Below are 9,821 nucleotides of genomic sequence, written 5' to 3' on the forward strand. Positions count from 1 at the left end.
GAATTCCGTCCAGCTCCCTCTCCGAAATCGCAGTGTTGATCGCTTCAGTATTTTGTGAATTCGAGGAGCTGTAGGATGAATTATGGGGCGTGGCTATATGGGTTTTGTTGCTCTTGCCATGGCGCTCAGTTGGTCTTCGTTCGGTGGCCGGGAGAGCTCCACCGGCGGCTCACGCGCCATTCAGGCAGTGCGTGTATCAGGTGTGAATATAGTTGTTATGGGCAAAATTTTGAGCGCTATTTTTAGATAGAGAAATTAGAGAGAGAAAAAATTCATCAAATGAAGATGCGATAGTTTAGGGTTTAGGTATGGGTTTTAGGGTTTTGGGTTTAGGTTTTAGGGTTTAGGGTTTGGATTTAGGTTTAGGGTATTAGGGTTTAGGTTTAGGGTTTAAATTTAGTGTTTAGGGTTTATGGTTTAGGGTTTAGGGATTTAGGTTTAGGGTTTGGGTAAGGTTTAGGGTTTGTTAGGGTTTAGTGTTTAGGTTTAGGTTTAGGGTTTTATAGGATTAGGGTTAGGTTTGGGTTTAGGTTTTAGGTTTTAGGATTTAGGGTTTAGGGTTAGGTTTATGGTTTAGGGTTAGGATTTACGATTTAGGATTTAAGGTTTAGTGTTGAGGTTTTGGTTTGGGGTTTGTTGGGTTTGGGTTTGGGTTAATTAGGTTTAGCGTTTAGGGTTTTGGTTAGGATTTTTAGGGTTTTTTTTATTTTTTATTTGAATAAACCCTTGGAGGGTCAGGGGCTTAGCTACACCCCCAGTCCTTAACATAGATAAAGAAACAAAGTACATAAAGGGGGACACAAACCTAACCTCCAATTAATGGTGGTATTAGAGTTGTAGCCTACTAAGTACCTTAGTAGGTTCTCCAACTTTTTCCCAAACTACTTACGAGCCTATCATCTAAGCACCTATATGAGAGGGTTTAGGGTTTAGGGTTTACGATTTTGGGTTTAGGATTTAGGATTTAAGATTTAGGGTTTAGGGTTTAGGGTTTAGGGTATTGAGTTTAGGGTATAGGTTTTGGGTTTGGGATTTAGGGTTTGGGGTTTAGTGTATAGGGTATAGGGTTTAGGATTAAATTTTTTTCCAAGTGTCCAAATTCATTTCTTCTTCTGGACTCATTTATTTCAGGTCCAATTATGGCTATGTATGGGAATGGGTATAGGTATTGAGTTTAGGGTTTGGGCTATAGGGTTTAGGGTGTAGTGTTTATGGTTGGGGTTTAGGGTTTGGGGTTTAGGCTTTGGCGTTCAAGGTTTAGTGTTTAAGGTTTAGTGCTTAGGTTTTGGGTTAAGCTTTCAGGGTTTAGAGTTAAGGTTATAGGTTTGGAGTTTAGTGTTTAGGTTTAGGCTTCAGAGTTTGGGATTTAGGGTTTGGGGTTTAGGGTTTAGGGTTTAGGGTTTAGGATTTTGCATTTAATCTTAGGATATATGGTTTAGGGTTTATGGTTTAGGGTTTTCATTTGGGGTTTAGGGTTTATTATTTGGGGTTTATGGTTTATGCTTTAGAGTTTAGGTTTAGGGTATAGGTATAGGGTATAGGGTATATGGATTAGGGTTTAGGGTTTAGGGTTTTGTGTATACTGATTAGGGTTTAGGACTAGAGCATAGAGTTTAGGTTTAGGGTTAGGGTATAGGGTTTGGATTAATGTTATAGGGTTTAGTGTTTTGGGTTTAGGGTTTAGTGTTTAGGGTATAGGGTATAGAGTATAGGGTTATAGGTATAGGGATTAGGGTTTAGGGTTTGGCGTTTATGGTTTAGGGGTTAGGGTATAGAGGTTTAGGGTTTAGGGACTAGAGCTTAGTGTTTAGGGTTTAGGGTTTAGATTTTAGGCTTTGGGGTTTAGGGTTTAGTGTTTTGATTAATTGTATAGGGTTTAGTGTTTTGGGTTTAAGGTTTAGGGTTTAGGGTTTAGAGTTTAGGGTTTAGTGTTTAGGGTTCAACGTTTAGGGGTTAGGGTTTAAGGTTTAGGTTTAGGGTTAATGGTTTTTGGGTTAGGGTTTAGGGTTTAGTATTTAAGATTTAGGGTTCAGGGATTAAGGTTTAGGGTTGAGGGTTTCATGTTTATGGTTTTAGGGATTAAGGTTTAGGGCTTTGGTTTGTGGTTTAGGGTTTATAGTTTAAGGTTTAGGTTTGGGGTTCAGGGTTTATGGTTTTATGGTTTTATGGTTTAGGGTTTAGGATATATGGTTTAGGGTTTAATGTTTGGTGTTTGTGTATCGGGTATAGGATATAGGGTTAAGGGATTAAGGTTTTAGGGTTTAGGGATTAGGGCTTAGAGTTTAGGCTTTAGGGTTTAGATTTTAGGGTTTGGGGTTTAAGGTTTTTGTTAAGGGTATAGGGTTTAGGTTTTGGATTTAAGCTTTAGGGTTTTAGGGTTTAGGCTTCTGGGTTTAAGATTTAAGGTTTAGGGTTAGGATTTAGGGTTCAGGGATTAAATATTAAGCTTCAGATTTAGGGTGTAGGGTTTAGTGTTTGGGTGTAGTGTTACAATTTAGGGTTTAAAGTTCAGCGTTAGGGTTTAAGGTTTAGGGTTTAGGATTTTACATTTAGGTCTATGGTCTAGGGCCTAGGATATAGGGTTTAGGGTTTAGGGCTTATGGTTTATGGTTTATGGTTTAGGGTTTTGAGTTCCAAGTCTTGGGTTTTGGGTTTAGAGTTTGAGGTTTTGAGGTTAGGGTTAAGGGATTGGGTCTAGAGTTTATGGTTTATGGTTTGGGTTTTGGGGTTTAATGTTTATTGTTTATGGTTTACAGTTTAGAGTTTAGTGTTTAGGTTTAGGGGTTAGGAATTAGGTTTTTACAATTTAGGGTTTAGGGTATGGGGTTTAGGGTTTTGGGTTTGGGGTTTGGGTTTAGGGTTTAACGTTTAGTAGTTAGGGTTTATGGTATGGGGTTTAGGGTGTATTGTTTAGGGTTTGGGTTATAGGGTTTAGGGTTTATGGTATGGGGTTTGGTGTTTAGTGTTTAGGCTTTAGGGTTTTGGGTATAGGGTATAGGGTTTAGGGTTTAGGTTTTACTGTTTAGGGTTTAGGGTTGTGGATTTATTGTTTAGGATTTAGGATTTACGGTTTAGGGTTTAAGGTTTAGTGTTTAGGGTTTGGGGTTTGGGCATTGGGGTTTGGGTAATCGGGTTTAAGGGGTTTGGGTTTAGGATTTTGGGTTTGGGGTTTAGGGTTTAGGGTTTAAGATTTTGGGTTTAGGATTTAGGATTTAGGGTTTAGGGTTTGTGGTTTGGGTTTGGGGTTTAGGGTATTGGGTTTAGGGTTTAGGTTTTGGGTTTGGCATTTAGGGTTTGGGGTTTAGTGTATAAGGTATAGGGATTAAATTTTTTTCCAAGTGTCCAAATTCTGTTGTTCTTCTGAACTCTTTTATTTTAGGTCCAATTTTTGGCTATGTATGGGAATGGGTATAGGTATTAAGTTTAGGGTTTAGGGTGTAGTGTTTTATGGTTGGGGTTTAGGGTTTGGGGTTCAGGGTTTTGTGTTTAGGATATAGTGTTTAGGGTTTGGGTTAAGGTTTTAGGGTTTAGAGTTAAGGTCGTAGGGTTTGTAGTTTAGTGTTTAGGGTTTAGGCTTTAGGGTTTGGGATTTAGGGTTTGAGGTTTAGGGTTTAGGGTTTAGGGTTTAGGAATTTGCATTTAATTTTAGGATATATGGTTTAGGGTTTATGGTTTAGGGTTTTAGTTTGGGGTTTAGGGTTTATTGTTTAGGTTTTACGGTTTATGCTTTAGGGTTTAGGGTTTAGGGTATAGGGTTTAGGGTATTGGGATTAGGGTTTATGGTTTGTGGTTCAGGGTTTAGGGTTTAGGGTATAGAGTTTAGGGTTTAGGGATTAGAGCTTAGAGTTTAGGGTTTAGGGTTTAGATTTTAGGGTTTGGGATTTAGAGTATAGGATTTGGTTTAATGGTATACAGTTTAGTGTTTTGGGTTTAAGGTTTAAGGTATAGGGTTTAGTGTTTTGGGTATAGGATATAGGGTATACAGTTTAGGATTTAGGTTTTAGGGATTAGGATTTAGGGTTTAGGGCTGAGGATTTATAGTTTAGGGTTTAGGATTTTTGGTTTAGGGTTTAAGGTTTAGTGCTGAGGGTTTGGGGTTTGGGGTTTGTGGTTTGGGTAATTAGGTTTAGGGTTTAGGGTTTGGGTTTAGGATTTTGGGTTTGGGGTTTAGGGTTTAGGGTTTACAATTTTGGGTTTAGGATTTAGGGTTTAGGGTTTAGGGTATTGGGTTTAGGGTATAGGTTTTGGGTTTGGGATTTAAGGTTTGGGGTTTAGTGTATAGGGTATAGGGTTTATGGATTAAATTTTTTTCCAAGTGTCCAAATTCATTTTTTCTTCTGAACTCTTTTATTTCAGGTCCAATTTTGGCTATGTATGGGAATGGGTATAGGTATTGAGTTTATGTTTTTAGGGTTTGGGGTATAGGGTTTAGGGTGTAGTGTTTATGGTTGGGGATTTTGGGGTTTGGGGTTCAGGGTTTGGCTGTTAAGGGTTTAGGGTTTAGGATATAGTGTTTAGGATTTTGGGTTAAGGTTTCAGGGTTTAGAGTTAAGGCCATAGGGTTTGAAGTTTAGTCTTTAGGGTTTAGACTTTAAGGTTTGGGATTTAGGGTTTGGGTTTAGGGTTTAGGATTTTGCATTTAAGTTTAGGATATATGGTTTAGGGTTTTGGTTAGGGGTTTAGGGTTTATTGTTTAGGGTTTATGGTTTATGGTTTATGCTGTAGGGTTTAGGGTTTAATCTATAAGGTATATGGTATGAGGATTAGGGTTTAGGGTTTGGGGTTTAGTGTCTAGGGTTTAGGGTATAAAGTTTATGGTTTAAGAACTAGAGCTTAGAGTTTAGTGTTTAGGGTTTAGATTTTAGCGTTTTGGGGTTTAGGGTTTGGGATTGGTTTAATGGTATAGGGTTTAGTGTTTTGGGTTTAAGCTTTAGGGTTTAGGGTATATAGTTTAGGGTTTAGGGTTTAGTATTTAAGGTTGAACGTTTAGGGTTTAAGGTTAAGGGTTTAGGGATTAGGATTTAAGATTAGGGTTCAGGGATTAAGGTTTAGGGTTTAGGGTTTAAGGTTTAAGGTTTACGGTTTATGGATTAAGGTTTAGGGTTTTGGTTTGTGGTTTAGGGATTATAGTTTAGGGTTTAGGTTTGGGGGTTCACGGTTTATGGTTTATGGGTTTATGGTTTTATGATGTAGGGTTTAGGATATAGGGTTTAGGGTTTAGGGTTTAGGGTTTAAGGTTTGGTGTTTAGGGTATAGAGTATAGTGTGTAGGGTTTAGGGATTAGGTCTTAGAGTTTAGGGTTTAGGTTTTAGATTTTAGAGATTGGGGTTTAAGGTTTGGGTTAAGGGTATAAAGATTGGTTTTGGATTTAAGGTTAGGATTTAGGGTTTAACGTATATAATTTAGGGTTTAGGGTTAGGTTTTAGGGTTTATGCTTTAGGGTTATGGTTTAGGGTTAAGGGTTTCGGGTTAGGGTTTAGGGTTTAGGGTTTAGGGTTTAAGTTTTAGGGTTGAGGGATTAAAGTTTAAGGTTTGGATTTTGGGTGTAGGGTTTATGTTTGGGTGTAGGGTTACAATTATGGTTTAGGATTTAGGGTTTAAAGTTCAGGGTTAGGGTTTAAGGTTTAGGGTTTTAGGATTTCACATTTTGGTTTATGGTCTAGGGCCTAGGATATAGGGTTTAGGGTGTAGGGCTTATGGTTTATGGTTTATGGTTTATGGTTTAGGGTTTTGAGTTCCAAGTCTTGGGTTTTGGGTTTAGAGTTTGAGGTTTAGATGTTAGGGTTAAGGGATTAGGGTTTAGGGATTATGGTTTATGGTTTATGGTTTGGGGTTTGGTATTTATAGTTTTGGTTTTAATGTTTATTGTTTATGGTTTATAGTTTAGAGTTTAGGGTTTAGGGTTTAGGGATTAGGATTAGGTTTTGTAGTTTAGGGTTTAGGGTTTTGTGTTTAGGGTTTGGGGTTTGGGGTTTGGGGTTTGGGTTAGGGTATTGGTTTAAGGTTTAGGATTTAGGGTTAATGTTTAGTGTTTAGGGTTTATGGTATGGGGTTTAGGGTTTGGGGTATAGGGTTTAGGGTTTATGGTATGGGGTTTAATGTTTAGTGTTTAGGGTTTAGGGTATAGGATATAGGGTATAGGGTTTAGGGTTTAGGTTTTAGGGTTAGGATTTAGGGTTTAGGGTTGAGGATTTATTGTTTAGGGTTTAGGATTTACGGTTTAGGGTTTAAGGTTTATTGTTTAGGGTTTGAGGTTGGGGTTTGGGTTTGGGTTTGGGTTATTGGGTTTAGGGTATTAGGTTTGGGTTTAGGATTTGGGTTTGGGGTTTGGGGTTTAGGGTTTAGGATTTTGGACTTTGTATTTAGGGTTTAGGGTTTGCGGTTTGGGTTTGGGATTTAGGGTATTGGGTTTAGTGTTTAGGTTTTGCGTTTGGGATTTAGGGTTAGGGGTTTAGGGGTTTAGGGTTTGGGGTTTAGTGTATAGGTTATAGGGTTTAGGGATTAATTTTTTTCCAAATGTCCAAATTCATTTCTTATTCTGAACTCTTTTATTTCAGGTCCAATTTTGGCTATGTATGGGAATGAATATAGGTATTGAGTTTAGGGTTTGGGGTATAGTGTTTAGGTGTAGTGTTTATGGTTAGGGTTTAGGGTTTGGGGTTTAGGCTTTGGGGTTCAGGGTTTAGGGTTTAGGATATAGTGTTTAGGGTTTGGGTTAAGGTTTCAGGGTTTAGAGTTAAGGCCGTAGGGTTTGGGGTTTAGTGTTTAGGGTTTAGGCTTTAGGTTTGGGATTTAGGGTTTAGGGTTTAGGGTTTAGGATTTTGTATCTAAGTTTATGATATATGGTTTAGGGTTTAGGGTTTAGGGTTTTGGTTTAGGGTTTATTGTTTAGGGTTTATGGTTTATGCTTAGGCTTTAGGGTATATGGTATAGGGTATAGGGTATGGGGATTAGGGTTTAGGGTTTGGGTTCAGGGTTTTGTGTTTAGGGTTTAGGGTATAAAGTTTAGGGTTTAGGGACTAGAGCTTAGAGTTTAGGGTTTCAGGTTTAGATTTTAGGGTTTAGGGTTTAGGGTTTAGGGTTTAGGGTTTAGGGTTTGGTTTAATGGTATAGGGTTTAGTGTTTTGGGTTTAATGTTTAGGGTTTAGGGTTTATGGTTAAATTTAGGATATAGAGTTTATGGTTTAGGGTTTAGTGTATAGGGTTGAACGTTTAGGGTTAGGGTTTAGGGTTAAGAGTTTAGGGTTAGGGTTTAGGGTTTAGGATTTAAGATTTAGGGTTCACAGATTAAGGTTTAAGGTTTAGGGTTTAAGGTTTAAGGTTTATGGTTTAGGGGTTAAGGTTTAGCGTTTTGGTTGTGGTTTAGGGTTAAGGTTTGGGGTTCAGGGTTTATTGTTTATGGTTATGGGTTTATGGTTTATGGTTATGGTATAGTATATAGGGTTTAGGGTTTAGGGTTGGGGTTTAGTTTTTAGGGTATAGGGTATAGGGTTTAGCGTTTAGGTTTTAGGGTTTAGGGATTAGGGCTTAGAGTTTAGGGTTTAGGGTTTAGATTTTAGGGTTTGGGGTTTATGGTTTAGGTTAAGGTTATAGGGTTTGGGTTTTGGATTTAAGGTTTAAGGTTTAGGGTATAGGGTTTAACGTATAGAATTTAGGGTTAGGGTTTAGGGTTTAGGGTATAAGGTTTAAGGTTTATGGTTAAGGGTTTAGGGTTAGGGTTTATGGTTTAGGATTTATGGTTTAGGGTTCAGGGATTAAAGTTTAAGGTTTGGATATAGGGTGTAGGGTTTAGTATTGGGGTGTAGGGTTACAGTTGAGGGTTAAGGTTTAGGGTTTTGGATTTTACATTTAGGTTTATGGTCTAGGGCCTAGGATATAGGGTTTAGGGTTTAGGCTTATGGTTTATGGCTTAGGGTTTCGAGTTCCAAGTCTTGGGTTTTGGGTTTATAGTTTGTGGTTTCGAGGTTACGGTTAAGGGGTTAGGGTTTATTGTTTATGGTTTATGTTTTGGGATTTGGGGTTTATGGTTTTGGGTTTAATGCTATTGTTTATGGTGTATAGTTTAGAGTTTAGGGTTTAGGGTTTAGGGATTAGGGATTAGGTTTTACAGTTTAGGGTTTATGGTTTGGTGTGTAGAGTTTTGGGTTTAGGGTTTAGGGTTTGGTTTAATGGTATAGGGTTTATTGTTTTGGGTTTATGGTTTAGGGTTTAGGGTTTAAGGTTTAGGGTATAGAGTTTAGGGTTTAGGCTTTAGTGTTTAGGGTTGAACATTTTGGGTTAAGGTTTAGGGTTTAGGGTTAAGGGTTTAGGGTTAGGGTTTAGGGTTTAGGATTTAAGATTTAGGGTTCAGGGATTAAGGTTTAGGGTTTAGGGTTTAAGGTGTATGGTTTAGGGATTAAGGTTTAGGATTTTGGTTTGTGGTTTAGTGTTTAGGTTTGGGGTTCAGGATTTATGGTTTTATGGTTTAGTATATAGGGTTTAGGGTTTAGGGTTTAGGGTTTGGGGTTTGGTGTTTAGGTTATATGGTATAGGGTTTAGGGTTTAGGTTTTAGGGTTTAGGAATTAGGGCTTAGAGTTTAGGGTTTAGGGTATAGATTTTAGGGTTTGGGGTTTAAGGTTTAGGTTAAGGGTACAGGGTTTGGGTTTTGGATTTAAGGTTTGGGGTTTAGGGTGTAGCATATAGAATTTAGGGTTTAGGGTTTAGGGTATAAGGTTTAAGGTTTAGGGTTAGGGCTTAGGGTTTTCTTTTTTTTAATTTTTATTTTATTTTAATACCATTGGAGGGGTAGGGGCTGAGCAACTCCCCTAGGCCTTAGCATTAATTAAAAAACAAAATACATAGAGGGGTGCATAAACCTGACCTCCGATCCGATGGTGGTTCCGCAGTTGACCTACCTAAGGTTAGTCAACTCTTCCCATTACAAGAAAGATAAACCAAGATACTAGGCACCTAAGAGAGGACTCCTCTCTGTACAAAATATCTAGGAATTTTAAATAAGGGAGACTCTCCTTTTACAATATCAAAATAAACCTATATCTATTCAATGAACTATGCTTTTAAATCATAGCTAAGTTGAAGAGATTTGAACCATCTCAAGGTGGTTCTTTGATTCGTTTGATTCTCCTTCTTCTGAAGTTGGCCATCTCGATCATGTCTAATTGATAATATGATCTTGCTTCTTGTTGTAGTTGTTGACTGTTGCAATATATTTGAGGACTTGTCATTTTGTGGCTCTGCTTAGATAGAGAATCCGCCACATAATTGGCTTCCCTGTAGATGTGTGTGCATCTAAAATTTTGGGTTTGTCTGATGAGTTCTTGGAGGTGCTGTAGTTGTGTGATAATGTTCCATGGAGGCCTGATTTTCAGTGTGATCCAGTCGACCAGTAGCTGTGAATCCACCACCAATAAAACACTCTTGTAGCCTAGTTAAAGAACCCATGTCATGCCAAATATGGCTGCCCCTATTTCAGCTTGGTTGTTAGTGCCTTCCCCAAAAGGTGTAGCATTAGGGTTAAGGGTTAAGGGTTAAGGGTTTAGGGTTAGGGTTTAGGGTTTAGGGTTTAAGGTTTAGGGTTCAGGGATTAAAGTTTAAGGTTTGCATTTATGCTGTAGGGTTTAGTGTTTGGGTGTAGGGTTACAGTTTAGGGTTTAGGATTTAGGGTTTAAAGTTCAGGGTTAGGGTTTAAGGTTTAGGGTTTTGGATTTTACATTTAGGTTTATGGTCTAGGGCCTAGGATATAGGGTTTAGGGTTTAGGGCTTATGGTTTATGGTTTAGGGTTTAGGGTTTTGAGTTCCAAGTCTTGGGTTTTGGGTTTAG

Source organism: Solanum verrucosum, unplaced genomic scaffold, assembly GCF_900185275.1.
Source record: "Solanum verrucosum unplaced genomic scaffold, falcon-dt-bn FXZP01000157.1, whole genome shotgun sequence".
In the NCBI taxonomy this organism is placed as follows: Eukaryota; Viridiplantae; Streptophyta; class Magnoliopsida; order Solanales; family Solanaceae; genus Solanum; species Solanum verrucosum.